Here is a 16,370-nt window from a genome sequence, read left to right on the forward strand (position 1 = left end):
TTCTCTCTACAGCTGTAGGTTCTGGAGGATGAATTGTCTGTATCACTAAAGACTGAACTCACACTTCTGCAGATCTAAGGGCAAACATTCCCAAGGAAAACCACCAAACAGGAGACCCAGGCTTTCCTCCCCGAGGACCAGCTGACTGTCAGGTTCTTACAGCTCTTGATGTATTTACATCATGTTAAATGCAGCTTTGAGTATTTTTGTACGACAACCAAATTGCTTTGAAATCAGTTATATTTTGTGAATTCCAAAGGTTAACTATACAGTGGGATGTGAATAGACAGAGCCAAATACACCCACAAATACACGCACTTGATTTGCACAAATCAACTCATCTTCTGTCTGTTGTTTAATTATAACTTTTCTGTTTCACTAGCTTTTTCCTTGTTTCATCAGTACAGGGGGTGAAAAGGTGCCTTCCCTACACCCTGAGCTATGTACTAACAAATTAGAGCTAAGAACTATTTCTAGGTATTTTTCAACTAATTTTAAAGGAAGCAAAGATTAGATAAAATTACAATCTCCTTGCAGCTGATTCAAATAGAAAAGGAAGTGAAATTTATTTAATAACTGAAGTGATTTATATAGCACCAGTTGCACCAGAGTATTTACTCTGGTAGCAAACAAACGAGAAAGAACATGAAGACAGGGGACAATTTTAGCTAGAATTCTGAAAACCTCACACAATGTTCAAATTAATGAAGAGTCAACTGACAAAAGGAAAACATTTCTAGAACAGCATGGCATTGATAGAAAGTACTCCTACCTTCCCCCATAAATATAATGCATTTTGACTTCAGCAGGACTGCCTGTATGAGATTTTGGTATGAAGATGAGCAAGGCCCTGCACTTACAAAAAGCAGACTTGCCCATGGATTTTCATCCATGAAAATCATGGCATAGAATCAGAGAATCTCCTGAGCTGGAAGGGACCCATGAGGATCATCCAGTCCAACTCCTGGCCCTGCACAGCACATCCCCAAGAATCACAAAGCAAGTCACAATCAAAAATGTGACAGAGATTTTCCTTTTACTATCTCTGCTTCACAGGTGTTGGAAAAAATTCAGCTTTTAGGCTTGGTCATCTTCTCCCCCTGGATGGTCAGAGCCAGGAGTTTGCTCACCATGAGCTCCCCAGGATCCATTATCACACCTCCTATGTGTTTCAAACCAGGGAGCTCAGGAGCAATTGCTCCTTTTGTTTGTGTCTCTGCCCACCCTCCAGGCAAACTCCAAGTCTTGACTGTAGTATCTGAACCCAAAAGGAAAATAAGGGTGGCAAAAGGTGGATGTCAAAGCAGGAAGGAGCAATTCCCTCTGAGCAGCAGGGCTCAGGGGGTTTCAAGGTGTCACCCTCTCCTGGTCTGGGCACATGAGCAGGTGTCCTGTGACCCAGCCATGCTCACAGCGCTCTGCAGCCTCTCCTTTCCCCCAGTTTTAGTCTGGCTTAAGGAATCTCTCCTCTGTTGTTTTTCCCAACTCATAAGCTTGGAAAAGCTCAGGGTTTTTGTCTTCCCTGCAGCATAGAGGTACCTGGGGAGAAGAGAATTTGCCAGCACTGACATCTGAATTTGCCAACAGAACAGTTCCCCGCAGCCGAGTGAATCTGCAGAGCGGTGTCGGAGGGAAGCATTTCCACCAAAGTGTTAAACCTCCAAAGCCCCGCTCTCCAACAGTCCAGTTCTAATTTCAAGGTCCGCTTAATTCCACATCAAATAATTACTGCTGTACCCAGAAGCACCTTGTCTCCAGAGTTAAGCATATGGCGAAGGACTGAGACCTACTGGTGTCCATTATGGAAGCAGCACGGGTGCCAAGGCGATTAAAAATGCTCCTGCTCCCTTCACACCGTGCCCAGTGAGTGACAGCTCTGTGCCTTGGCCAGTCGGGGTGGCTGCCAAAGCAGCCTCTGCTGCACGGGGCCCACATGGCACTGGGAGAAAACACTGCCATTCCTGCCATTGAATTCCCACACTGACCTGAGGACTTTGCTGGGAGCTCAGCAGGAGTGCACCATCCAATTTACAGCTCCAGCCTCCAGAGCCCTCCGTGCCAGCCTCTGGCAGAGACAGATGATGGTCAAACCCCTCCAGTTCATAAATTATGCAACGGCAATAAATGCACTCAGCAAACAGCTCCTGATGTTTGGCCAGCCTGGCTCTGAGGCAGCTCCTGCCCTCACACAGAGGGGCTGGGCACCAGGGGAGGACCCACTGTCCAGCAGTACTGTCCTGGGCCAATGGCAGCATTCTGTGGACCAGCAGGATGGAAGGAAAAAAGGAGGGGGAGGAGGAAAGAACTCAAAGCACTGCTCTGGGGTTGTATTTCTGTGCAGCACCTCTCCGTGTGTGTGTGTGTGTGTGTGTGTGCAGGACACACTCTGCGCTGGCATGTTGTGCACACCCACCCATCAGACACTTTATGTGCAGGGGTAATGCCAAAAAGGGAGAAGAAAGATGTTTGCTACTCAGGCTGGAAACAGAACTGGAGCAACTGCATGTTGTCCCCACGCCTGAGAGTCAGCCCAGGCACTGCGGGCACCGCGCTCACACACAGCCACCCGTGCTCTGATGTGCTCATTTACATTTCTGGATGCAAGTTCTCCCCAGAGGTGCTAAAGCACAAGGTGTTTCCATCTCCTGCAGCCTTACTGCTGCCCACGGCTGGAGAGCACATTTTGGAAACCAAAGCTGACAACCGTGAAGTTGATTATTCAGAATTACTGGTCAATTTGAAGGCTCGAGTCTGCACTGCTCGCTCAATTCCTCAATTCCTCCAGCACTTCCCTACCTCCCAGGGCCACAGGAAGAAGTAAAATGATTTAAGTGCTTTGTGGTTCTCAGAGCGCCAGACTGTTTTGGAATTGAAGCGATGGAAATACTTTGTACTGGCCTTCTGCTTTGGGCTGAGTTTCAGTATTCCGTGTCTATTACAAAAAGCTCATTTTTCGGTGCTCTCCCATGTCTTTTGTCAGGAAACCATGGCTCTGTGCACAGGCTGCCTTGGAATATTCTGCAAATAACTGGGAATCCAAAATATCATTCAGAGATAGCATGACCTGATTTTTGGATAACTGCCACTAGCTTCACTGGAAGCTGAGAGTGGTAATGTGACAAATCAGGACAAGGAGGCTGCAGACACATTTTACACCTGAACAAACAGAGGCTTCTTGCTCTGATTCTCAGGCTCAAGGCACTTACTGTCTCCACTCTGAACACAAGCTGTGACTGATTACAGCCACCCCAGGCCAGGCTTGAGATGAGCCCAGGCCAAATTGCCAAATTTGCCCTACACAACCCCCAGGCTCGTGCCAGGCACAGAAGTGAAGCCCAGATGGGCAGAACTGCTGAGCACCCACAGCCCCCTGGACGGCCAAGTCTTCAGGTGCACATGATCCCAAATGCTGTGAGAGCTTCTCAAATCACAGCATGACAGGCTCCTCAGAGCGAGGATTCTGCAGAATGGCTATTTTGTGCTTTTAAAAGTCTTGTACTGGCTAGAAGGGACTCAACAGTTTTCCCAAAGGACCTACAGTGCTGCCAACCAAATTCCAAGCAAGTAAAGCTCACTCAAAATGATCTTCACAGATGAAAATCTTACACGACATACGGAAACGTTAAGGGTGCTCCTAATTTCTAGAAAATCGGGGTAATAATGAGACCACACTGACTGTGATTTGCACGAAGTGGCCATAGTTATCACTGAAACTGTTCCAACCCTTTAAATAACCAAAGTGCACAGCCACCACCCATCACATCACCTGACACACACACATGCCAAGTGCTCAAGCTTCCTTTTGTAGTATTTCTGTAACTTCCTGCTCCAGAAATGCTAATCACAGTCAGGGACCCGAAAACCTGCATTTTTGTATGTGTGATGCAGTCAAAATTCAGACAATCATCCCTAAAATCAAGCCCAGGTGAGGAAGAGGACATACCAACTCCAAAGATCTCTGTACCAACAAAACAAAAAGCTTTCTTTCTGCCTCAGCCCTAACCTCTGGATGCCCTGCAATCAGCCTGGGCTGTGGCTGCAGCAGATGCATTCCCTGAAACAGGGGGTGTGCACACAGACCTGCAGTGGGATGTGGAAAAGAACTTTCCAATTCCCAGCTGAGGCGTAACTGCTGCTGTGTTTTTTAGAAGAAAAGGCAAACTGGAGATCAGGCTAAAGATTAGCTGCACCTCCCCAGTCCTCTATCCCAGGTGTAGAAAGTTAAAATGCACAGCACATCTCCCACAGCACCTGTGGAATGAGCCTGATCCCAAAGCCACGTTTCAAAAATCAGACACCCTATGTGGTGACAGCTCTCATTTGAGCCCATTTTAATAACTTGAGAGAGCCTGGTCCAAATCAAGCTGAGTAAAGGTCTGTGCCACCTCGCCAGCTCATTCAGGCTGAAGCAACACCACGGATTTCTCTGCACTTTGCTGATTGAACACATTCTTGTGCAAAAAGTGGCAATCATTGAATATCTCATGTACAATGACATTGAGGAGGGCATTGTTCTCTATTCTGCTCAATGGACTTTGCTGGAACAGCTATTTCATATCTTGGAGCCATTTATCATTGCCACCAAAGGAGTCAGTGCTGCTGCAACGCCAGCACTGAACAAAGTGATTCTACTCATCTGTCTGCTGAAAAGAAATCTGAAGAAAATGAGGGAAAACCCAGACCTCAGCGTGTTCACACTGACATTTACAATATTCTTGTCCATCTCTCCACCAATGACAAACTGGCAGCCCTGGAAAGGGCAAAGATGGGATTTTTAGCTATACAATTAGACCTTTGCTTCCAAGAAAAAAGGAGAAAAAAACATCTCCTGGATGAAAGGAGACACAGACAGGGAATAAATGGGCAATTTTCTAATTGATGAAATGGAGACCGGCAGAGTAACAAAGAAACTAAGAGCAAGAATTTCACTTTTTCCTTCCTATCTGTGACTTTGCCTGCAAGTAGCATTCAGCATGGAGCTCCTTGCCAAGGAACCTTATATATATAGAATCTCACAAATTGGTTAACATCACAGTCTGCTTAGCAATTCCTCACCATTATCCACTGTGACTCACTGTAAGGAATGGCTCTGAAACAGAGATGGTCTGCGAAGTTTAAGGTCTGCTTTCTTAAAAGCTAAAATTATGGATTATTCACCAAAAAGTCCCATTTTACACAAATTATCTTAGTCTGGACAAAAGATTGCAATGTTGACCTTTAATCTGAATTCCATTTTATCCAAACTACTCCACTTCAGATGAAATGTATCAGTCTTGGACATTTGAAGTTATCTTGGCCCTTTACAAGAAAAATATTCAGAACTTAGAATGCCTTTCAGGTGCAATTCTTTTACATTCCTCCCTCCCAGGACTTTTATGATGGTTTTATATTATAAAATGACACAATTAGTGGTTCCTTTTAGCTCTACCATCAACAAAACAATGGTTTAATAAGAAAGAATTATATTTTGAGTATTAAAATGAAAACTCTGGATTATATATTATATCATCAGGATAAAGATGATCCACCTTATACATCTCTAGGATGTGGATATACCCTTGGTACCTGGTGGGAGGCACAAATATCCCTGGTAGGCCACGGGGAACTGGTTTGTAAAGCCAAGGGGGGATTTCCCTCCAGAAAGACCCCAAAAGACAAGTCCTGCTCTGAGGTTTGGTTCTGCTGTGTTGTATTTGCAGGGATACTCCCTGAAGGGGCAGGCTGGGAGCTGTGTGTCACTGGGAGGGACTGGAGGCTGCTGGGCACTGCTGGGGAGGCAGCACGGGGCCTGCCTGAGGCTGCCAGGGGCAGAGCTGCCACCCTCTGTCCTGCCAGGCTGCCCCAGCTCCGTGTCACCCCAGGGACACATGAAACCAGCCCTGGAAGAAACTCATTTTCTTTTGTTCCTTGGAAACTGAGCTGGGACTGGCGGTTACTGCACCTTCTGTCCCCCAGATCCCACTCCCAGTGGCTTCCTCATGGTGTCACTGCTCAGTGACCCCACACCTGCTCGAGGCCCCATCCCGCCACCCCCAGAGAGCAGGATGATGCTCCCACCAGGGCCAGGGGAGCACTAAATGTGTTTTGCAGATGGAAAACTAACAATGCCATGCATTCCTCAAGCTCGGCACCCTCAAAAAGTGCCCACCACCAGCCAGGCACCCAAATCCCACCAGACCAGCTGGCACCAGGCATTGCCAGCCACACACACAGAGGAATCCTGATTTTAGAAGTCATTCTCTGTTGCAATTGAAAGGCAATGTCTCTGCCTCAGCTCCTGAGGGCTCCATAAGGAAAAATGCCTCCATGGCTCTCCCCTGGGAGTCGGGACACACATTTGCTGCCTCCTTACCTGCCTTGCTGGCTGCAGGCAACATGCAGCTGTCATGTTATTTTTAGCACCCTCTCAAATGATGGCAATTTGCAGTGGGTAATGTCATGTTTAGCATCTTCTCAACTCATGAGCACTTCTTCAGGGTTCGAAAAACAATAATAGTAAATAATAGTAGAAATGTGCATTTGTACTGATGGACTAAGTCAATAGGAAAGATTTAAACTAATCAGTGGTTAATGAAGTCAGTGCCTAATACTGCATAAGTGGGTGTTATCGGTACGAGAAAAGATCCTTATTTTTCAGAACTCCTGGTCTTAGCTCATGAGTTCTGTTTGGAATTTGAGTCTTCCAGGTACTTACAGGCTAATGAAATAAAAACACCTTGATTGACAAGAAGCAAAGCATGTTACGGGTTAAAATAATACAAGAATCTATTTTTTACACTGTGTTGTGATCCATAAAAATCACCCTGAGCCTTTCCTCTTTCTTCTCTGCCTGTGAAGCCAATTGCTTTGATTGCAGTGATATGAGCTTACTGAAATGACTTGCCCTTGCTTGTGAAGCAAATGGAACATGCTAATAGAACTTATCGCATTACCGGATGCAAAAGTGCCATAGCTCATTACTTTAAGATAAAAGGATATCATTGCAGACGGGAAGCAGAATTGACTTTCTGAGGCCCGACTTGATGATGATTTAATCAACTGCTCTCTTTCACTTCTCATCTCTGCGCCTGTCGGTTTCCCAGGTGCTGTTAAATGAGACACTCAGAAAGTGAGCGGAGGGAAAGAAATTGCTGTCATTACTTTTCAAGAAAGGAGGTATGCAAATTTTCGACAGAAAGATTGCGTTCATAATGGGCCTGGTAAAATACAAGGATCATGCTTGACAGGTGAGGGCAAGTCATTTGTACGTCCTTAAAGTGAAGCAACCATCCTCATTTAGAAATTGTGCTCGATAAGAGAAGCTACAAATGAAACCCACGCGATGGCTGAGAGCAGCCAGCAAATCTTTGAAGACTTTGCTGCTGCAGCTCTGCCTTCAGCAGGTGCCTGGCATGCCTTCACACATGGCTCTTCCCAACTGCCAGATGGCCAAAGTTTGACCTCAGTATCTCACAGAGATTCCTCTTAAATGTTTTTTCTTACTGTCAGCATTATAGTCACAGTCTGGGGTCTGAGAGTTTCTTCCTTTCTTCACCGCTGCCAGAAATAGAAATTACAACAACAAAAAAAACCCCAACCAGCTAAGTGAGGGTTGAGTTAACTTTGAAAACAGAATCAAGAGGTTGGAGGCAACAACTTGTTTTCCTCTGCATGTGTGACAAATCTTGGATGGTCCGGAGCTTACACTTCATACAGCCAAGTAAAAAGAGTAACCCACAAAAAGGGTTGTGGTGGGAAGCAAAGAGGGTGAGAAGATGCTTCTGCAGGGCCCAAAAGAAACCTGGGGTCCTGTGTCATTGCAGCAAGAGAGGAAAGGGTAAAGAGAGAGAAACTGGATGCTCTGTTGACCTGATGGAGAAGTTCAGATATTCTAAAATTAGACGTTAAAAAAGCACAACAATTGAGATGATGAATTATGCACAGGCTAAAAACACTCTAAAGATCCTGGATGGCTATTGAGCTGTTTGGATCATTTTAAATGGGGAAATGAGAACTACCAAGCTTTTATTGATGTCAATCAGGTTTTCCATCAGAGATTGATAGTCAGCCACAGCAAACAGGTTCCTCGGGGACACTCTAAGCAATGGATACAGCAGTTTGTCATAAAATGTTGACATTTTTCTCAGATAACAGCATAGGACTTAAATAGAATTAATGTCATGAATATTTAGAATTAACCAAGAAACAGCTGGGAAATACTGCCACAAAGGAAGCTGGGTACAACAGAAAATGATTTAAATAAGAACAGCCACTATATTAATTCCAAAATAGGTGCATTTTAAGAATTTACAATTCTTTTTTTCCTCCAGAACACAGTTCACTGCCCCTGTGCTTGTTTATGGAACACAACTATCAGATATGTTATTTGCCCTTTTCCCTGTGTGTCAGGTCCTTAACCCTCCATATCCACCTAACTGGGAGTGATCCAGCAATACCCTTTGGATCTGACTCACCTCTCACCAAAAATACTGCACCGGAGGTTGAAAAGCAAGATGATGGAAGAAAGATAGCTTTGGGCTGGGACTCAGGAGATCCACCTCTGTCTCTGGCTATCAGGATCACCTCAGGCAAGTCACTTACTCCCTTCTGCTGTCAACCCTCTACTTTTCATCTCTTTGGGCTATTAAATGGAACATTCCCTAGGATTTGCTCACTTTCACTGTATGTGTTTATAAAGTGTGCAGGATAATAAGGCATTTTCCTTAGAGAATGTTGGTCTTAGTAAATGGAAGACATCAAGAAGAAGAAAAAAGCATTAAGACCTGGATCAGGCCCTAGACACACCATGCCTGTTTTCAGTATAGATCTCATCTTCCACCAACTAAAGTGCATGATCTCTGGAAAGCAGTATCATTTCAACTGAAAATTATTTTTATTTTCACTTAGAGCAGCGCACACGGAGCAGCAGCAATCCAGCATCGACAGCACTGCACAGGGGCTGCTCTCTTGTGCAGGCTGCAGCAACTCTGAGCACAACATGGCCACTGAAACCCACACAAAGACAGATCCAATTGATTTCTAGGGTAAAATAGTTGTAGAAATCGTATCTGAAACAAAATATAAATAATAAAAAGCCATCTTTTCTCTTCTTTCCCAAACAAGACCTCTTTAGCTTTTGAGTTCTGTGTCCTCACAGTAGCCTAAACAAGTTAAACTGAATTGTATAAATAATAATGGTAATAATAATTCCCCAAACAAACCCAAACAATTGATCCTTAGGGATAAGACCTTAACAGCTGAGCTATAAACCTCTGAACATTGGATTTTAATGGATACTAAAAGCCCCTTAACTAAGCCCTATAAATATAACCTGAAACCAAATGATTTGTGTTCTAAGCTGTTTGCAAACTCCCATAAATGTTCCTCATTGTCATAATGCCAGAAAAATAGCTCAGCCAGTGTACTCAGCCCTGCAAACTGGCTTCTGTGCTGTGCTTTCATTCCCTTTTCCACTTTCTCCTTTATAATTCATCACTCCCACAGTTGTTACGTATTATTATTACTATTATTATTTATTGCTGCCTTTATCATTTTTGTTCAATTGATAAATTGTCTGTGCAAGACCTGAGGGAAGAGAAGGATTATTCTAAATGTATTGTAAAGACAATGGCACACTTTGGCCTGCCTGGCTCAAATTTCCTTTTTGACATACATGGTTCTATAATTTGGAATCTGTGATCTCTTATTAGGAAATGAAAGCATTATTTTTTTCCCTAGAATGCTGCAACTATAATAATTGAATTTAAAACAGGAGCTGTATTTCTCTTTTTAGAGGTAAGAATAATATCCCTGACTTATCAGTTGAACTCAGCCATTTGTTATTCAAGGAGTGGCTGAGAATAATTAAGAATATTCATCGCTGCCTGGCTGCCCCTGGATCCCTGGCAGTGTCCAAGGCCAGGCTGGACGGGGCTTGGAGCAGCCTGGGACAGTGGAAGGTGTCCCTGCCCATGGCAGGGGGTGGAATGGGACGGGCTTTAAGGTTCCTTCCAACCCAAACTGTTCTGGGATTCTTTGATAGCTGGGGGATGTTGTCCAACAGAGCATCCACCACTGGAGATACCCCCTTTACCAACAAGCAGTGGCAGAAGTGATACCTTGGTGTCCCAGCAGCCCACCCAGGAAAGGGAACTTCTCATTTCCTCCAGCTGTCTCTTCCTGAGGACCTCCTTCAATCAGCCCCAAAGCCCCATGTGCTTCCTCTGCTCTGAGCAAAAGCTGTTGCTCCCACGTTGGTTCTGCAGTGATCCCAAACTGGGGCTCACGGTGCTCAGGGCATGGCCACTGACAGCAGAGAGGTGGGAGAGCCACAGAATATCCCAAACTGGAAGGGACCCCAGGGATCACCCAGCACAGCCCCTGGCCCTGCCCAGACACCCCAACAACCCCACCCTGGGCATCCCTGGCAGCGCTGTCCCAGCGCTCCTGGAGCTCTGGCAGCCTCGGGGCCGTGCCCATTCCCTGGGGAGCCTGGGCAGTGCCCAGCACCCTCTGGGGGAAGAGCCTTTCCCTGATCTCCAGCCTGAGCCTGCCCTGGCCCAGCCCCAGCCACTCCCTGGGTGCTGTCCCTGTCACAGGGAGCAGAGGTGGGAGATGTCCCTCCACTGTTCCTCAGGAGGAAGCGGCAGAGAAGCTGCAGCTCCAGGTAAGACCCAAACATCTACTTTAAGAGCCACTCTGCTGTACAAATACCCACCAGGCCCTCAGTTTACCACCAATGCTCTCTTTGCAGGGATAAAAAAAATGTTTGGGGTTTGGTTGGGATTTTTTTTCCCACTGCTGCATCAACCTACCCCCAGACTAAGTGATAAAAACTCCTATATCATAAATACTATCACAGGCTCCATGACTGTTATCAGCAGTGGCAAATTACCTGTCACAGCCAAGGCAAGGGATTGTTCTGAATTGTTTTGCCTTTTAGCTCAGTGCTCAAAAAGTTATCCCTGTCCAGGAGGGTCTTGGAAAATGCAAGAGTTTTGCCAGCAGCAGCTGTGCTGAAGCAGGGCTGTGGCTAATGCAGCACTGAGCCTTACTGGCACTGCCCATGTGCTTCTTTTTCAGCTGCAATGAGACTTCACACTGCTGGGAATTATCTCTTCCAAAGGTGAACCCCACATCAGGGCCACGAGACATCCTGAACGCCAAACACAGGACTTCCCACTAAGCTCTCTGTCAAGAAAGAAGGGACAAACCAAAGCAGGAGGGGATGCAAAACAAGTCTGTCTGAGAATATGAGGATCCACAGGATGCCTGGAAGGAGCAGAAGCTTTGTGTCTTTGATGTTTGTGGTCACCACTACCCCACAGACAAAAATTCACACCGGATTTCTGGCTGGATGATCCCAGCAAAGCACCTGCATCTTGTACAGAATGGAATTTTAAACTGCTCAACCCGTGCTCTGCAGTTTTGAGACGGATTAGGTAGAGCAAGGAAATTCACTGCTTTCTCCAGAGATATTCTCTGTGAATACAGAGCCTCGGAATTCCACAAGGGATGTTTTAGCAAGGTAGAGGCTCCCTCTATTTTATAGATACCAAAAGATTGGAAGTTCCATTCTCATCTCTTCTGAAAATTTAGTACTAGGAAGGCTCTGAGATTTCAAACATGTTCTCCCCACAAAAACCTCTGTAGGCTTTATCTTCAGTCTAAGAGGCAAGTGAATAACAAGATGCAATGGGTAAAATCCAGATAAATTTAGACTGGTGCATATTTTAAAAATGGGGAATAATTTATTATTCTTCACTTAAAAACAGGGCAGATTTTCCCTAACTGAAAAAAATTAATAAAAAATTAAAACTTGCCTAAATGTTGTGCCCTCGTTCAGTCAGTTACTGTACTCCAGGCAGTACAATTAATTAGTGGAGATCATATGGCCTGTGCTAGACAGGAGGTCACAGCAGATCACACCCTCATTGCCGTAAATGATGTGAATTTATAAATCCCTGAACATCCACATCCTTCCACTCCTACATCCACAGCCAGCTCGTTAATGCTTCGGATCTCCTGTGATCCAGCAATTCAGGCCAGTTCCATTCAGTGACAACAGCTCTTTCCATGCTGGGACAATCCTGAAGGGCTGTGAACGACCTCTGAGCTTACTCCAGAGCCAGGAGGTTTTCCCATTTCCCAGGAACAGTAGATCCTGCCAGCTTTTACAGTGAATTTGGTGTTGGTGTTGCTGTGTATGTTGAGTTTTATTCATGTTCACAGGATTCAGTTTTATCATGCTGCAGGAATAGCACTTCTTCAAGACTCATTTCAGCTTTGCTATTAAGCTCGACTACCTTTTTTGAGTAATCAATAAAAAGTCTGCTACAAGAGGACACTGTGATTTACAAATACAGGAAAAGAAAGAGAACGATGCAGAGCCATTGGTAGGAATGTGAAGGACTGTTGGGAGGGGGGAAATAAAAAGACTATGAGAAGAATCTGAACAATCAATTTAATCTTGGAGGAAAATTCAGCAGAGCTATCCTGCGTGGCAGCTATCATAAAAAGATGTGGGAGAAATCTACGGGAAATTCAACACAAAATCTAAAATGTTCACCAATGGGGTCCTTCAGAGCAAGGGAGAGGGGGAGACAGGAATTTCTCATAAAGCATTACAGAAGGCAGCCTTACATTTTCCCTCAGAGCTCCTAAAAACAATTATTTACATGCAAGGGAGAGATGCCAGTGGATACTCTGAATTGAGGAACACTGTGATAAAGGCATGGATTTATCAGAGACTCTGCTCCCATCCCCACCCAACAGAGGAGAGCTCAAGAGCACGTTTCTTCCCACCCCACACATTTACAGCCCCTTCAATCATATCTTGTCAATACACACAATCCTTGTTGCATCCAGGTTCTCCAGGCTCCTGCTGAACCAGAGGTTTGTTGCTGCTGCCCCAGTGAGAAGATGCAGGCAAGTGAGAACTGTGCCTGGCTGGAGGCTGTGCTCAGGACGTGCCACCTCTGGGCTCCTGTCCTGACACACCTCCCAAAAGTTTGACCTTTTCTCCTAAAAACAAGGGCTGGAAAACACCAGGCATAATACATGGCACAGTGACAGTAGCACAGGGTCTGCCTTACAATGGCAGAGCAATAAAGGAACGGGAGACAACTCCCATCTTTTGTCTATTCAACTGGATCCATGCTCCAGCAGCAGCAGGCAAACACTACCCAAGGGGAACATGTGCTTGTCCCCACACAACCGGTACACAATTCCCAGCTGGAAGGACTTGAACTGTTACACAATTCCCAGCTGGAAGGACTCAAACTGTACAGGACTCTACACAGTCCCCAGCTGGAAAGACTTGAACTGCACAGACTCTATGCAACTCCCAGCTGGAAGGACTCGAACTGTACTGGACTCCCTGCATTTACCAACACCAAAGACAATGACCCACTTCAACTAAACCAAATGACTGAGAAGAGAAGGGCCACCACCTCACTCCTAAAGAAGAGGCCTTGCCTGCTTTCCCTCCCACGAGAGCTGGCCTTGGTAACTAACTCATGGCTCTCCTCAACGCTGCCTGTACGAGCGCATTTCTGAGCCATACTTCCTTTCATTATGTGCACTGCTGCTTTCAATGGGAAGAAATAACTGGTTATTATGATGCTTCTGGGCAGATACCTCATCCTTGGAAAAATGAGCAAATGTAGCCAAGTGACAGAGTGTAAACAACACTCCCTGAACTACCAGGGACACCAGGCTCAAACGCCCCATGCGCGGCGTCTTCCTTCCTGGAGCCTCATCTCCCGCTAAGACCTCAAAGGGTTAAGCCTGCAAATTGCCTTGCTGTGCTTCTGGGACAGCATGAAGGATGGCTGCCATTGCCACGGTCAGATATGACAGCGCCAATTTGATGTGCTGCCATCAAGGGCCTTCTAAGAGCCGAGCGCCCTGATGGTTTTGTGATGCGAACAGTCGCATCGCAAAATGGTTTTCCTCTCCCGCTGCCTCTGCTTCCATCTGCTGCTGGGCCGAGGCACAGCCGGCTGCCTGCCTGTCACAGCATGGATTAAAATTAGCTGGGGAGGAGGCACTCAGTTGTGCTAATTACATTTTAATCATTGGAAATGTGTTGGCAAATCAAGCCTTGATTGCCATCTCGGAGCCTGTCTCCTCCAGCAGAGCGGAGGGGCTGTCTGCATTAGCTGGGCCCTGCTGGGCCCAGTTCTCTCACAGAAGATGGAATATGGTGCCTGCTGGCCCACCACTGAGACTGCTTTGGCACATTATTAAAAAGCCACAAGGCTTGTTTCAAATCATCACTGTGTGAGCTCTGCTCATTCTCACATCCCTGGGTATTCCAGCCACTTGGTACTTTTAACTATATCTTTAGTTTACCTTGTGGGCTCAAAAACAATTTTGCATGCGTGGGTGGAGGAAGCCAGAGCTTTTCTGCAGCTCGTGGGGTTGGGAACGGAGCCAGTTGTCAAAACGCCTTTCTTGTCAGCTGTAAGGCTGCACTGAATAGCAGCCCGAAATAACTGGGGCTTGCACAGCCCCCACTTCAGCTTGGGAAGGTTCGGTGAGTCCTGGTTCGGTCACAGCCATGGGAGCTGCAGAAGCCCCTGCTCATTTCTCATTTACAGAAGGTCAAAGGACCCTGAGTCACTGGTGACTCTCAGGCCAGACAAGGCTGTAAATCCTGCCTGGAGAGGGACAGAGACAGCAGTGAGGATCCCCTTTGTTCCTCTGACTAAATACTCGCACGCAGATCCTAAAATCAGCACAATGGATGAGTGTCAAAAGGATGAATTTTCAAGCCCTTTCCCCAGCCACGTTTGAAATAACTTGCTTTCTTTTTTTTTTAAATCAATACAGGGAAGGTCCCAGAGCCAGCAACTCAAACCAAAAGCAGAAAGAGCCAGGCTCTCAAATGTCACACCATGCAGGCTAAACAAAACCAGCAGCATCTACCACCTGCAAACCCCTCCTAAAATAAACAAACAAACCCAACACCATCAATACTTAGAAATCTGGAAAATTCTCCCTTAAATCTCTCTTTTATAAAATGAAAATAACACTGCTACACTGGATCTCGACAGAACAGGAACCTATTTCCATGGCTTACAGCAGCAGCACAACTGGACTCGTGGGGCTGGGTTTGCAAGAGGAAAGGGTTTGATGCTTTGCAGAGCCCCATTCCTGACCGGGCTCATTGTTCCCACAGTGCCCAGCAGCCATCAACGCCCACAGTCGCCCTCGAGTTAAAAGCCCTAAAACATCTCCCCAGACTGACCACCTCTGGCAGCCCCAATGTCCAGCACTGGGGCAGGAGGTCAGTGAACACCAGCCTCGCTCCCTCCCTCGCGGGGCAGCCGAGGGCACAGCCCAGCCACACGTGCAGGGCTCCCAGATGGGTTTTCCTCGTTCCCACCTCCGCAGGGACAGAGCAGCCGGGATATGAGTGGGGCACTGAGCACCCACAATCCTCGTACCAGCTTCCAGCCCCCTGAAATCCCTGCAGTGCTCCCCGGATTAGGATGTGCAAGTGGATTTGGGGTTTATCACTCCCCACCCACGGCCACACGACGGCCCCGCCGGGGGATGACGGCTCGAGCACCTGCGGCGGCTGCTCGGAGTGGAACCTGCTTTTACAGCCCCTCACAGACTTTGGCGGTTTCTTTCTCCTCATGCAATTACATTCCCATCCAATGTAATGTTTTCATGACTATCACATAATGGAACTTAGAGCTGATCATTTTAGAGCCCTAGCAATAACGATAAGGGTTTGCAAATACCACAGAGGGAGGCTGTGGCATCCTCTCCTACAGCTGTAATGCACAGATTGAATCTGAAACAAAAAAAGCAAAGTTGTACATGTGTTCTAACATAAAACTTAATATCCAAGTTATTAGGCTGGGAAAAAATAGAAATTAAAATCTGGCTGATATGTGTGAAGATAAACAGGGTCAATTAATTTATTTAAATTGGCTTAATGGACCATTTTTGTTCTTGTTTAACTCAAGAGCTTTAAATTTAAATGATCTAATCCTTTTTTGGCATTTTTAATATGAACACTATACCAAAAATATTATTATTGTACATAAATGAGACATCGTTTTCCTTCAGCCCATTTAATTTTATTTTTGCCTTTTAAATAAAGGATAAGTACATTTGTATTTGCATGACAGCTCCAGTGCTCCCAAGCCCTTTTAAAGCAAGGACACACAGGGCAACCACAAACAGGGCAACAGCCCCAACAGCTCCAGCTTCAGACCCACTGCAACATGCAGCAGAGCTGGTTTTCCAGCTGCAGGAGCTGCCAGTTGCCATGAAAACACAGAAAAAGTCAGGGAACAATCCTTTCCCTGACAGGTCTTTAAGGTCTCGCAAATGGGGCTTAGGCCTCTCTAATAGTGTACTGCTCTTCATTA

General features: G+C 46.0%; 1 protein-coding gene across 1 annotated transcript in view; it reads right to left on the reverse strand.

The window, feature by feature from the left end:
* The window catches only part of AUTS2 (activator of transcription and developmental regulator AUTS2), a 767,514-nt gene that overhangs the window by 241,723 nt on the left and 509,421 nt on the right, over positions 1 to 16,370 (reverse strand).

Source organism: Corvus cornix, chromosome 19, assembly GCF_000738735.6.
Source record: "Corvus cornix cornix isolate S_Up_H32 chromosome 19, ASM73873v5, whole genome shotgun sequence".
Lineage (NCBI taxonomy): Eukaryota > Metazoa > Chordata > Aves > Passeriformes > Corvidae > Corvus > Corvus cornix.